At 46.2% G+C, this 15,019-nt stretch overlaps 1 protein-coding gene across 7 annotated transcripts in view; it reads right to left on the bottom strand.

Moving 5' to 3' along the window:
• Positions 1 to 15,019, bottom strand: part of ARMC8 (armadillo repeat containing 8) — a 1,620,024-nt gene that overhangs the window by 640,949 nt on the left and 964,056 nt on the right. The window lies entirely within an intron of this gene.

Raw genomic sequence — 15,019 nt, 5'->3', positions numbered from 1 at the left:
TTTTCCTTGATTCTTTTGGACAATACATCATTTGTGGTTATCTCTTTATATGTACCTGTGCCGTCGACCCCAAGTGTGTGTTGTGTTTCCAATATTGAAAAGCATACTAATGCAAGTACTGTGTTTCAGGGAGATGCGGATGCCTCCTCTCCAATACAACCATTCATGGCAGTCCATGCAAAGCCAGAGGTATGGATACTGACAGTTCCATCGAAATAGATCATCACTGGTCGAATACTTGTCCTTTGATTGTTGCACACAATGTTTAAATTGTGTTTGGCTATTGAGATGTACCTGTGTGTTCGTCCTCACGTGTGTTTTATGCTAACAATATAGTAATGAAAGTACTATGTTTCAGGGAGATGATGGAGCCTCATTCCGTGCTGTCTATGCGGATACAGAAAATATAGTCGTTGCAGCGCAAGAGGAAAGGAGGACATGCGGAAACGAATCGGAGCTATAGCGTGCAGATGTTGAAGGTCGAGTCAAAAAAGTTGCAAAGAAAAAAAAACAAAAAAAGGTTAGTTACAAACAGTTCATAACTTTAAAAAAATGTTTGTGCTGGGGACTATTTTATGTTTTTTTCCAGTCCATTCTACTACACTCCATCTTGTGTTTAAACTGAACATCCCTTTTCCAATCTCTCCTCCAGTTACCCGTGGGTGTCAGAACCACGGATAGACACACAGACAGTGAAGCGAATGAGAGATGTGGCTTGCCAGACCGTGTACCCTATGGAGGAACTATTAATTGAGGCGAGGCGTGTTCAGGCTCGAGATGCTCATGTTCAATGGCCAGAACATGAATTAACTGTGTTTGGAGAATACAGCAAAGTTGCATTGGACCATAGCTACAGTGCGACCACACCACCACAAGAAGATGTCATTGAATGTATTGAAGATAGCTCTGAAGTAGTTCCAGATCAATTTACACAATCTACACCCGCCAAAAATTTGCCACCAAAAAACCTGTCGACATTGTTGTGTTCTCCCATCAATGTTGAAGTAATAGATGTCGAAATGACAGAGAATGAACCAGCCGCAGCATCCATAGACGCATCAGAACTTGATATCAGTGATATTACTTTCCAATGTGTTGAAATCTCCACAACGTCACAGGCCGAAACAACGTTGACGCAGGATGACAGTCTAATGAAAGAGAGCAAATACATTGTATTCGACAGTTGTTTGATGGAAATTATAAGTATGCTGAAATGTGTGCATTCCATTAGAGGGAAAGTATGTGGGAAGCCACTGATTAATGTGACTCGTCAAATAAAAGGCAGTAACGTCAAAATTAATGCCGCCTGTAGATTAAATCATAGGTTCTCATGGTCTGCACAACCGATGCTGGGGAAACTGCCAGCAGGCAATCTACTGTATGCAGCTGCATCACTTTTTAGTGGCTCCAGTTTTATAAAGTTAGAGGCTTTCTTTCAGTTTGTGGAACTCCATTTCATTTCTAAAGCGCTGTACTACATATACCAACGTGATTATCTGTTTCCGGCCATTAGTGATGCTTGGAAAATTGAACAATTGTCTCTAGCAAGTACATTCGAAGGCAAACGATTCAGGCTAGCCGGCGATGGACAGTGCGACAGCCCTGGATTTTCTGCCAAGTGCTGCACCAACCACTTTCAGGACATGGATAGTAAGAAAATTGTGAGTTCGGTGGTCGTGCAGGTAACACAATGTACATCGTCAGTGGCCATGGAGAAACTAGGATTTATAAAATCAGTGGAATATCTACAATCAAGGGGAATGCACATCGACCTCATAGCCACGGATAGACACGTTTCAATTGCCAAGACAATGAGAGAGCAGTTCCCACATATTAAACATCAATTTGACGTATGGCATCTTGCTAAATCAATCAATAAGAAAATCTCGGCTGCAGGAAAAAAAAAAGTTTTGAAAGTATTTTGCAGTGGTCACATTCTATCACCAACCATCTTTGGTGGAGCTCAAAAAAAACTTGTGAGGGGTCAGTGGAAATACTATTTGAAAAATGGCGGTCACTGATGCACCACTGTACCAACGTTCACCGCTGGACAGCAAATGAACATTTCCACCAATGTGAACATGCCCTTTGTCCCCAGAGGAGGCACGGAAGAAGAAGTGGTTGATTCCATCTTCACCGACACACAAAGCCATTGAGAAGATGGTTTTCGACAAAACTCCATCAAGAGATTTAAGAGGACTGACAGAATTCTGTCACACAGGAGATTTGGAGGTGTTCCACAATATGTGCCTAAAGTACAGGCCACAGCGCTTGCATTTTAGCTTTCGGGGCATGAAACATCGCACTCTACTAGCGGTCTTGGCCCATAACAGCAATGTCGGACGTGAACAATCTAGGACTAGGGGTAAAGTAAGGATGCCTCGCTACACTAAGGTGTTTTCAAAATGAAGCAATGGGTGATCAAACCAGTCTATGATGAAATGCAGTTCGACTTTGTGAAAGGCCTTATTGTTGCTGTGTTAGAGAAGCACAGATATGGAATTCTGGATGTTTCTGTGCAGAGCAGTGATCCATTGACACCGAACATTGCGACTGTGCCATGCCCACCCGAAGGAGAGCTGATTGTGAAGTACAAATCCTGGTTTAAATAATTGCAATACGATTATCTTTTTGTAAATAAATGTTATTGTACAGTGTACCTGTAAACCTAACCCCTACCTTCACCATCATGGGTGGCGAACAAGCTGGGTGTCATCTTTGAATTCTCTCTATTCACCTCACATATGTGTATGTATATATTTTTCTCATGTCTCATCTCATGTAAATGCTGCGCACTGTTAACGGAGGGGAGGCTTGCGTATTACAAATAATAAAACAAACAAACAAACAATAAATCCCACTTTTAACTCAACTCCTGTGGTACTTTATACTTTCCCTGACCTTCCGCCAAAAATTAAATGTCTCAATTTGGGCTGCAAAGCTCACAGACAACGGGGACAAAATTGGGGCACTTAGAACGCGGCAGCCAAGCGGGCCGTGGCATTTGGGAGAGAAGCCAGTTCGCATTTGCACATTGAGGCGCACTACATAAACGGAGTCTAAACTTCAAGTTCTCACAGATGCCTATACTACGTGATGTTGCAAATAAAGAATGCGAAGGACAGCGCCCAGATGAGGCCCACAAGTCGCACTGGAAGTATAAGGGTGTATTGTTTTTTGACCTTGAGACAGGGACCATGCCGAAAGAGCTACATTTGAAGGGAGTGCGCAATAACGTAAGAGACGATAAGGCAGAAAATTCAGAAACTAGACCGAGTTTCATTTTAGTTCAGTATACGAAAAATCGTTGCCAAGAGCACGGTCCGTTTTACAGACTGCATTACGAAGAAACACAATGGAAATTTCAAATATAATGTAAGTAAATCTTTACACGCTTTTATACCGGAATGAAGACTTAATGAATGGATGCATGAATAAATGAATGAATGAAGAGCTAGGAAAAGCAAGTAAAACGTGTTCGTAGTGGGCACATGGGCATGCAGGTCCACTGGTCTCACTGATCTCGGTCCTTGGCCCAGCCACTTTTCCCTGCACTGCCTACCTGCACTACGGGACTGTCTCTGTATCCTTCAGCCCCTTGTCCCGGCATTTACCTTGCACTTGCCACCAGCTGGCCCTATTATTTAATTTGTATTCAACTAACCATGTACAGCCCTTCCCCATGCGCGATCAGAAAGACACCTGGCCTAGTAGGATCGTTGTCTGTCTGCCCTTGTTCCCCACCTGCCTCGTCACGCCTAGAAACACTTGAGTATAGGCGCGTTACAAATGCCATATCATATATCATATCATTCCTCACGCATGTAGACTGTCGTTTATCATTGTGTATTTGCCTCGATTTATCTCGTTACGTTTCGCATTGATTTTAGAAACGAACATACTCCATTGAACTATCCTTGCAAGCAAATAGTTTCTGATCGTCCGTAATAAATAAAATGAGTAATATTAATGAAGTTCGGCTAGCGAGACTAATTATAATTTTTTTGTTATCATAACAGGTATTTGATCCCATTCTGCCACTGCCATCTGTTTGAGACACCGGCGGATAGATTCTTCAGCAGACACCTGCAGCTTCGTGTCAACAACTGGAGCATGATCACCATATTATGGGACGATCGCCAAGGGCCCACATGCCCTTAGGCTGTACTAGTGGCTAGAAGCAACATTTCAACCTTTAGGCTGGACTAGTGCCTAGTTGATGGAACAGCCTTGCGGTTCACCGTGCTTCCAAAGTGATTCTTTTTACGAAAATGAACACCCTGTGTACCATAAAGGAACAGCGCGTGACTCAAGTTGAAACGGAACAGTTATTACGAATACAGATAAAAGAAAATAAATGGCTTTCGGAGTTCATATGGCAATTGCTGAATATTCTCTAAACATTGAATGTCAAATAAATGTACTTTACCAAAATGTACCGTGTTGCTGTTTCATTTTAAAGTACAGTTTCATATTCCAAATTGTGGCGCGCTGTGTTGTGAGTTGATCTGTGTTGGTTTCCGGGTTCTGTGTGGAGTCGCGCAGAAGACGACTGGGCGCGTTTGCCTAGGCAGCACATTAACGTCACAGAGTGAGACGGGGAATATGAATGTTTTGATAATGTCAGGCTCAGGGGCGGGGGAATTGATTTAGTTCCGCAAAAGCAGGTCAGCCAGGGCGATGGGGGAAAAGATAGGATTATCAGAAAATGGCGGCTCCCTGGTGCTTGTTTTCGCGTGCGTTTAATGGACGAAAACTCGGGTAAGGTCCATAGGAAAGTTTTCTAAAATCGAGCCACTTAGGCTTAAAAAAACATGGCCGACCCATAGGGACAATAACATTTTTTACTACCATGCCTTTAAGGACTGGGGAAAAAATAGCTCAAGATGGGTACAGATGGCCGAAGCACACAACCTATTTATGCTAAACGGCCAGACAACGGAAGATATTACCAGAAAAGAAACCTGGAAAAAATGAAAACAAAAATCCATAATAGAGTACATATTATAACAAAAAATAATCTAGAGCAAGTAAAACCACATTGTAAGACTAACATGGAATTGCAAGAAAGAACAGACGGAAAACAGAAAAAATGAAAACTTTGAAAAAACAATGGAGGTAATAGAGTCAGATTAAACAAACTAGCCATAACAACAATGACAGACAAATACAAAGATCAAACAAGAGCGCAGGGAGACAACACATCATACGAATGGTTGCGGACAGCATATAAAACAAGAAAAACAGGCATGAAGCTACCTTTACTGGAACCGAAACATCAATATAGTTAACTGGTTGTAGAAAGAAGTTGAAACTGGAAATAGCAGAAATAAAGAAAAACGGCGACAACTCTACACTGAAGCTAAATCAAATTAAAACCCAAAGACAGCACTACAACAATTGGTTGATAGGAATCAGAAAACAGCGAGCGCAAGAACAAGGGGAATTAATGCTAAAAGCAATAGGGCAACAAACAACATAGTTGGCAGCCGGTCCAGACGAGCTAACAAATCTGGAATTAAAAAAGGATCCCAAAGGCTGGGCAAAGTTTACCCTAACAACTTCAAACAGATATAAGAGTGTAAAACAATTTCAACTTCATGGACAACAAGCACTATTTTCCCAATCTTCAAAAAAGGCCAACGAGAAGTCCTTGTGGAACACAGTAAAGGGTGGCTTAGAGGAAAGTGCCTGCAATTCACTCATTCTGCGAGCAGAAGTAACCGCAACCAAGAACACTGTCTTGAAGGACAATAATCTCAAAGAACAAGAGTGCAAAGGTTCAAACGGAGCACCCATCAGAAATTTCAAAACCAAATTCAAATTCAAATCCCAAACCGGCACCTGGAAAGGGGACGGTGGAAACACATTAGTGAGTCCTTTAAGAAATTGAGAAATCAAAGGAATCTTAAAGTAGGAACATTCTTCAGACGAGCGCCTAAATAGAGACAGCGCCGCCAGATAACCTTTGAGGGTACCAACTTGAAGGCCCCTGTGGGCCAAAGAAAGTAAGAAAGACAAAACCATAGGAATGGAACACTGAAAAGGGTCAACATTTCGTTCCATGAACCAGACGCAAAACTTACACCAACAGCAACGGTACAAAGATTTTGTTGCTGGCCTACTGGCCGAAAGCAACACCTCCATCACATCATCCGGGAGGTCCCAATCCTTACATCACAACCTTTCAGATACCAAGCGTGAAGGTTGAGAGTCCTTACCTCTGAATGTAGAACCTGAGCCCCCTCTCGCGAGAGCAGATCCTCGCGGTAGGGAAGATGGCGTGGAGGGCAGAAGGACATTTCCAGAAGGTCCCGGTACCACGCTCTCCTGGCCCAATCCAGAGCAATGAGTAGTATGTGGGATCCGAACCTCCGTAACACTTGAGGAATGACGGGGACTAGAGGAAATGCGTACAGCAGTGGGAATGACCAATCCACTACGAATGCATATTCTAAGGCTCCTCTCTGAGGAAATTCCTCTGAGCAGAAACTCGCACACTTCCGGTTGGCACTTGTGGCGAAGAGATCCACTTGTGGGGTACCTCAAAGGGTGAAGATCTCCAGAAGACTTCCTGAGCCAACTCCGGATCGTGAGAGATCGTGATCTGCCTGCTCAGAACGTTCGCCACCGCATTTTCGTCTTCTGCCTGATGAACTGCCGAGAGCGAAATTCCCTACTGTATGGCCCAGAACCAGAGCTGCATTGCCTCTGCACAACAGGAGTGACCCAACCCCCCCCCCTTTTTGTTGAATTAATGCATGGCCACTGTGTTGTCTGTCCTAAACAGGACACTCTTCCCCCGCACAGATGGCAGAAAAGCCTTAAGGGCTAGACTGATTGCTCTCAGCTCTAACAGATTGATGTGGCGTTTGGACCCTGACGGAGACCAACGACTGCTGGCTGTCAAGTCTTTGGCATGAGCTCCCCATCCTGTGAGGGAAGCATCCGTCACCACCGACACCTCCGGCCATGGTTGCCAAAACAGAGCCCCCGTCATCAGTTTCCCTTCGTTGGCCCACCACAGAAGATCCTGGGAGACCGAAAGTGGAATCTGAAAGAGATCCAATATCATGCCCAAGAACTACAGCCACTGCATTTTGAGGACCCATTACAGTGCTCTCATCCTTAGCCTGGCCTATAGCACCATAAAAATGCAGGATGCCATGAGGCCGAGCAACCTTGAGAATTTGAAAGCCGGGAGACTCTGGGGATGTCGAAACCTGTCCACCATCCGCACAATGTGATGAGCCCTCCCCTTGGGAGGCGAGCACTTCCCCAAGGACGTGCCCAACACAGCCCCGATTGTACTGGAGCTGTTGGGAAGGTGTCAGATGCAACTTATTGAAATTGAGGGAGAAGCCCAGCCTGTGGAGGGAGCGGCAGGTGAGACTGAGGTGATCCAATGCTTGCTCGGGAGAAAGCGCACAGATCAGCAAGTCGTCCAGGTAGGGGTAGACGTGAATCCCCCCTTGCCCGAGATACGCTGCCACCACCACCATTAGCTTGGTGAAGACCCTGGGGCAGAGGTCAATCCGAATGGCAGGACCCGAAACTAAAAGTGTGAGTCGCCAGCTGCAAACCTCAGGTACTTCCTGTGCTTGGGATGAATCGGCACATGAAAGTGAGTATCCTGGAGGTCCAGAGACACCAACCAATCCTGAAGTTGAAGGGCCTGGAGGACTTGAGAAAGAGTGACCATCTTGAACTTGTCCTTCCTGAGGAATTTGTTCAACGAACACAAGTCCAGGATGGGTCTCAAACCCCTGTCTTTCTTTGGGATCAAAAAATAAGGGGAATACCATCCCTTATTCCTCTCCGCTACAGGCACCAGTTCTATATCACGTTTCTCTAGCAGGGTCAAGCTTTCCTGCACAAGGAGCAGATCTGGAAGCTTCAAAGAGAGATTCCCTGGTGGATTGTTGTGAGGCTGCTGTAGGAAGGCAAGGGTGTGGGCTATTGTATCCAGAACCCACACATCTAAAGTAATGGCTCGCCACTCTTCGAGATGCTGAGACAGTCTGCCCCCAACCGACGAACCATGGGACATGGCCTCATGACTTTTTTGGAGCGGCGGCGGCAGCGCTTGAAGGCAAAGAGGCAGCTTCCTGAGCGGCTTTGGTACCTCTATTTCCCCGATCACCACGGGTACTGACCCCTTTGACCTTACGGCTCCTCTCGTTCTACCAAAGGAGGAGTAGTAACGAAAAGAACCTCCCTTCCACTGCTGTCCCCTAGGATGAAAAGGCAGAGGTTGACGCACAGCTGCGCTTAAAGATTTTGCAGCAGCTTTGGAGGTCTGCAACCTCTCAAGGCTCTCGTCAGCCTTGCTGCCAAACAAATGCATGCCATCAAAGGGCATGTTCAAAAGACGGGCTTGTACATCCGGGGCAAAACCCGACATCTGCAACCATGCAAATATGCGTATAACGGTGCTCGCAGCCATGGACCGGCTCACATTGTCGGCTGTGTCCAAACCCAACTGAAGGGACTCACACATGGCATCCCTGCCATCTTGCACGAGAGAAAGGAACCCATCCCTTTCTTCCCCCTCAGGAATATGCTCAGCCGCAAGAGAAACACAATTCCAGAGTGTGAGAAAATCTTGCCAAGGCACAAGTGGAGCTGGCTGATTTCAACGCCATACTCCCCGCAGAAAACATCTTGCATGCCCAACCGTCGAAGCGTTTGTCGTCCCTCTCCGGAGGGTTGGTAAGGTAAGCTGCCTGCCTCGAGGTGGCCATAGCTGCCTGAACCACCAAACTCTTGGGAGTGGGGTGAGAAGATAAGTAGCTGGGGTCACTACCGGAAGGGCAGTATTTTATGGTCAACGATTTGTTAACATCCAGAAGAGATTCCAGTGACTGCCAAGCAGCCGCCAACCTTTTCTGTAAAGTGAGATGAAAAAGTAACACCGGGTCAGAGGATGGACCTTGATCTAAAATGTCCGTTAGATCATCTTGCACAAAAGCTTCCTGAGGACTGGACCAGCCCAGATACTTTGTGACCCTAGCCATGAGTCTCCTGTAGGACGACTCTGCATTAGCCCTAGGCCCAGGCCTGCCAAATTTCACTTACAGAGAAGTGTCCAAACCATTGGCATCATGAAGCGTTTGCCTCAACTCTTCCAAATGACTGTCACCAGAAAAGACAGGGGCCTCATCGGCCTCAATAGGGTCCATATCAAAGTCTGACCTTTCCTCCTCCTCATAAATGTCACCCAAAGGGAGGTAAAAACCCTGCCTCGGGACAGAAGAGGGTCTGGGGTCCACCACCGGCCTCACAGACTTGGAAGTAGCCTTCCTTGGAAGATCCACAACATCAGGGATATCCGACGCTACAGTTCGGCCCAACGCCCGAAGGCGTCGAGAGCGCTGATGGCTTCAGCGTCGACGGCTCCAACGGAGCCGAGGATTGATACAAAGGCACTGCTTCGACATCCGTATCCGACGGACATGGCGCAGACAGAGTCGACGCCGACTTCGAGCCCTTAGCAGGTTTCTGCGGTCTCGCTGGGGACGAGGACCGAGACCTGGAAGCACGTCTCTTGCGACCATCCTCAGCCTTGTCCGGACTGGACCTCAAAGGTTCCCCATGAGGATCGCGCCGAGGACCTGTGCCCGAAGGTGTACGAGCCACGGTTCGAGAACGTTCCTTGCCGGCTTTGTGAGAAGGCGTGGACGGAACTGTGCCCTGCTATTGAAAAATCGCCAACACCTGCTCTCTAAAGGCAGCCCATTCCTCCGGAGTCGAGGACTTGGTTGGACAAGCCACTTTCCTCGAGAAACCATCCTCCGGTGACAGAGCTTCCTTGAATGCCGAGACAAGGAGGACAAATGGCGGGAACCACTCTGGGACCGAGACCCCCCCCCCCCCAAGATTCCTTCCGATGCAGAGAGTCGCTCCTCGAATCGTCTGTAGACATACCCTTGGATGTACATTTGGACTTACTGGGTTTAGAACCCCTACCTATCTGAAGCTTTCCCTTATGCTCCCGCAAGGCCTTAGCTGTCAGCGATTGGCATTTTGAACAGTCGTCGGTGTTGTGACTCTCACCCAAACACCACAAACAAATGTGATGTGGGTCGGTAATCGACATTTTCGACTTGCAGTCCCGACAAGTCTTGAAGCCAGACCGCGGAATCGGAGTGGTGGAAGAGGAAGACATATTCACGAGGAATACACGAGGCGGACCGAGTCTTCGAAGCAAACACGTTTGCGGAAAAAACAGAACTGAGGCTACGGGTGCCGTGCATCCTATTTATAACATCCGGTGACGTCGCCCTCAACGGAGGCCTTCAAGGGACATCGACCTGATGCCATTGACGCTGGACGCCCTCTGCCGAAAAAGTTTCCGAAGTATACAGCTGTGGACATTAAATGTCAAAGATGTGGGATACGTTGGAGGACACAATCCATCAATCCTAGACAAACAAGAATTACAAAAGGGACAGGCACGGAACTCAGCCTATTCATAATATGTATATTGAAGCTAAACGCGATAAAAGTAAGAAGAGAAATTACATCTAGCTTTTGTAGACTTAAAGCAAGCTTTCGACAGAGTTAATCATGAAAAGCTCTTGCAAAAACTAAAAAAGTGGAACTGTCCTGAAGCGATACTACAACCGACCAGAGCATTACACAGCAATACATCAACAAGAGTACATATAAACAACAAAGGTGCACTATCGGCTGCAATAAAAACAAAAGAAAGGTGCCAAGCAGGGATGTCCCTTGGCTGCAATCCTTTTTAAGCTGTATATAGCCGATCTCTCAGACGCATTGAAAGATACAAACCACCACCCTCCAAAAATAAACAACTACGAGATAGCAATGATATGCTACGCAGACGCCTTAGTGCTGGTAAACCAAACAGAAATAGGCCTACAGCACTTATTGGAGAAGCTAGAAGTATATATGGAGAAAAACGATCTTGTAATAAACACCAAAATATCAAAGATCCTTACGATTGGTGGAAACAAAAGACCAAGCGTGAAAGATTTCAAATGGAAAATCGGGGTTGAGAAACTTGAATCAGTGAAGAAACTGGGAAAAAGATCTAAATATAAAAGTAAACATGTTATGCTCACAAGGAAACATCATGAACGGACGTTATGGCAAATTTTCATTGACGTTGAGAGCGTTCCACGTACAGAAAGTCCAACCTATTTTAACATATGGAGGAGAAGCATGCCTGAATCTATCATGGAGGCTGTGGGATAAACTAGAAAGCAGGTTTTGGAAACCGGCCCTACAGCTGCCAAAATGCCTTCCATTATCTGCTATAAGAGCTGAGTTAGGATTGCAATATTTAAACTCGGTTATATGTTGGAAACCAGTTGCTCTGCTAAGAAAAATAACTCAAGACGAGCCTGTAATAGGATACAAAATCCTTGCAAACAATGGGAAAGGAAAAAGTGGAACGTTATTAAACCTGTGGAAAGACAAATGGTGCAAGTAACTTGAACAGATTGACTTACTTACCGGAGCTAATCGAGAATCCTGAAAAAGTAAAAGCCAAATTAAAAAGTTATGACTGGATAAAGACGAGAGAAACGAAACTTTCATACCAATCACTAAGGAACATTGAAAATGCTCACAGAAAAAGAGACAATGCCTGAATACTTGATGAGATTCCCGAGTAAATTCCATAGAGAAAAGCTTCTACAAATAAAGGTTCATGTATATCCGACAAACAGCTTTCTACACAACAGAGGACGTTGAGGAGTCAACTAAGGGGACTGCAGATTCTGTAACACCAAATACACACTAGAAACAGTGAAGCACGTATTGTTGGAAAGCAAAACAATAATTAAGGACAGAGACAAAGTCTTGTGCAAGTATTTAAGACTATATACTATAGGAACAAAGGAAGACTGGTGGGTTGAATTCCTTAATAGGAAAAACACAAGACTAACTTGCGCAGGAATAAACCTGCAAGAAAATATAATTAACACGCAGAGAAAAGAGCAACTGATAAGCTTGAAATACGACATGAATTAGAAAATTGGACAATGACGCGAACAAACTAGAGGGATTGACATAAGGAAATGTGTAAAAAGTTTTATTGTATTAAACTAATTCACAATAATAAAAATAAAAAAAAACACTAAGCAATGAAACCTCTAGGTAAGTATTGTCACACAACCAACTACTTTAGAATACATATACACATTCACTCTTGTGAGAAGACAGAACAATAGATTCAAATACAGTGCAATACAGGGAAGTAGTTGGATGCATAAAATGCAGTAGAAACACTTAAGAGCAACACTAGAACTGTTCCCGAATACTAATTAAGTCCAGAACTGAAATGCAATGGGGCCTAGTGCCCCAAAGTCATTAGTTCCAAAGGATATACTTTTCAGATAGGTTTGATATGTGGCTGGACGATGCCAGTGGTTGCGATTTAGAGTTGTGAAAGGTTAAGGAAGTTCAGGTAAGTAACTGTCACAACCCACGCCCAAAACCCCCTCTGGCAAACCCATTGGCCCGGTGGAGTCAGGATTCGGGCCTCTAGAGCCTGGCATCCTCTTCAAAAGCCCTCCTGGGGCCAGTCCTGGCGCCGCTCATACACCATGAAAAACAATGTGCTTGGGAACTACTTTATTGTATTGTCAGCCAACATGGAGGCATCCACATAGCTTGGTTCCTAAGAACCAAGCTATGCGGTCTAGCGTTTTGGGTGTGGTAGCTAGGGACTACTTTACCTGGACTATTTTGTTGGGGCTCTTTAAACCACACCTGAGCAAGACAACACGCTTCGCGTTACTTTGCAGCTTGCAACGTGACGCTCACCGTGTCCAGCTATTCCCTCGAAACTCGGAGAAGCAGAACCTGCAAGGAGACAAAAGGAACATCATTAGCAGCAACATCTTACCTGCAGTCTTCATCTTTAAACACTCGCAGCTACTGAGGACAGCTTCCTCGAATCTGCACGCCTCCCGGACAGAACGACCTGAAAGAGGAAGATAGAAGCAACATTAAAAAAAGCAGTAGAGACATTTAAAAATTACGAACTGCTCAAAAGGCCTACCTGGCTGGTCCCCTCTCGGCTGGCACCAATCCGGACATTCCACTCACGCTGAAGAACACTGCAACCTACAAGGAAGGAAAACACAGGTTAGCAAAGGCAAGATTTTGCAGCGCTGCGCATAGCGCTTACTTACCGCATCATAGCGCTCTTAATGCGGTATCATTTACCAGCGGGGCTCAACCAAGCCAGTTCGCTGCGCTGAAGCTCCGCATACCTAAGGGAGAAAAAAAGAGACATTTTAAACAATGAAAGGCATGCAGGATAGCAACAAAACTAAAGAACAGCAATAAACCTATCTGAACAATATCAAACGGGCCGGCGTCAGTGAAGTAACTGGACCGCACTCGCCCATGAAAGCCAACGCGCCCCTGCAAAGAAGGCAGGACGGAGAGCACGCCTAATTATACCACAAGGTAGAACCCTCCCCGCAGACCACATCAGGGCAAAGCTGAGTAACCAGGCTGGGTGGCGTCCCTGTGGATACCAGGTGAGCGTAACAGTAACTCTCTCAATTCAACCACTCTAGGGTAGGCCGAAGAGGGGGGGATCCTTGACTGAACCACCACCGATCTAAGTCAGGAAAGAGAGACAAGGACAGGACTTTACACCCATGTAATCCTATGGATGAGGGGTGGGAGTGGGAACAGGCATGTTAACTTGACCACCTTGCTCGGATTGTCCCAAAGACCACTTCAGAGGTTCCGGATTCCGTTGGAGACATGCCCTTCTGTGCTTTGTCTGGTCGAGGAAGGACCAGGAGTCAAGAGTGCAGAAGTCCATTTCGGACACAGGATTTAGTTTTGTTCATTCGTGGCACCTGTATTACAGTTCCAGGCACTGTCCATCTGATCAAAAAATGAAGACCTCAGGGTAGCAGGAGACCTCCAGGGAGCTAAGAAGATAGGTGATAATGGGAGCCACCCTGAGCAAGAGGCAATAGGCGATCCTTGGTTGGCAAGCCACGGAGTGGGGTCTGCAGAACTTCCTTTGAAATAAGAAGGCTAAAAATGCAGGAACAGGCGTCTTGTAGCACAAGTTGAAGATCCTCCAAGTTCCAAGCATGCACTCAGAACAGTGACAGCTACAGCGAGGTAGCCCAGGAACAATACCGAAGGCTCAGCAGGCACTAATCCTCGAGCAGGGGTTGAGACTGATCGTTACCACCGGTCCAGAGGTCTAAGAACCGACAAGGGCCTTCTGGGGATCAAACAGAAGAGCGAGCAGGGCTTCACTGGGACTGCACTGGAGCAGATGCAGGTCAGCTGCAATGGCCATCCTCAGGTCTTCAGTGAGCTGCACTTCACAGGGGTCTTAGCTCTGTGAGAAAACCTGACAGTGTTCTCCCACCCTCTCCCTCGGGATCTTCCATTCAGGTGGCCAGGGAAGGATCCTGACCCTGGGGGTGGACAAACTAAGGAGGATCACCTAAGTGGAGTGTCACGGGGGATTGGGAAGAGAATACCCAAGGGCGATACATGGTATTTTCCTAATCCTGAAAACACCTTACCCTTCTCTCCCTCAGCCTTTGTGGGGTGTTTACAATTTCGCCTCATCTCCCCCTCCTCATTTCAAAGAAATACTGAGATGAGGAGGCCACCACTGGGATCAGTAGAGATTACCCATAGGAATAACATTGGGAAAGTAAGCGAAACCTACCTTAGAAAAAACTACTGTCCCTTTAATAGAGCCAGGCAGGTAACCATTCACAGCTGACTCCACTTGACTGTGGTTAGCTATAAAAGGTGTGGTCAGTCACAGAGACACAAACAAGCTGGGTATATAGTCTGGACCAGTGGAGCCCAGAAGTGGAGAGAAGCAGGAGCTGCAGGCACAAGGAAGACAGTGCGCAGAGACACAAGACTGGTGTGTGTGGGTTCCAGCATGGCGAGAGAGCCGTGCCTCCAGGGAGCCAGAGACGCGCTGCCTGTATTCCGCAGGCGAGGTCCAGTAAATTGCTTGTTCCCTTGGGACCAGTGCCGACCC

This window comes from Ambystoma mexicanum, chromosome 9 (assembly GCF_040938575.1).
Source record: "Ambystoma mexicanum isolate Mex_15411 chromosome 9, UKY_AmexF1_1, whole genome shotgun sequence".
In the NCBI taxonomy this organism is placed as follows: Eukaryota; Metazoa; Chordata; class Amphibia; order Caudata; family Ambystomatidae; genus Ambystoma; species Ambystoma mexicanum.
The sequence above is the reverse complement of the archived record's forward strand: the minus strand, read 5'-3'. Positions and strand labels throughout refer to the sequence as shown.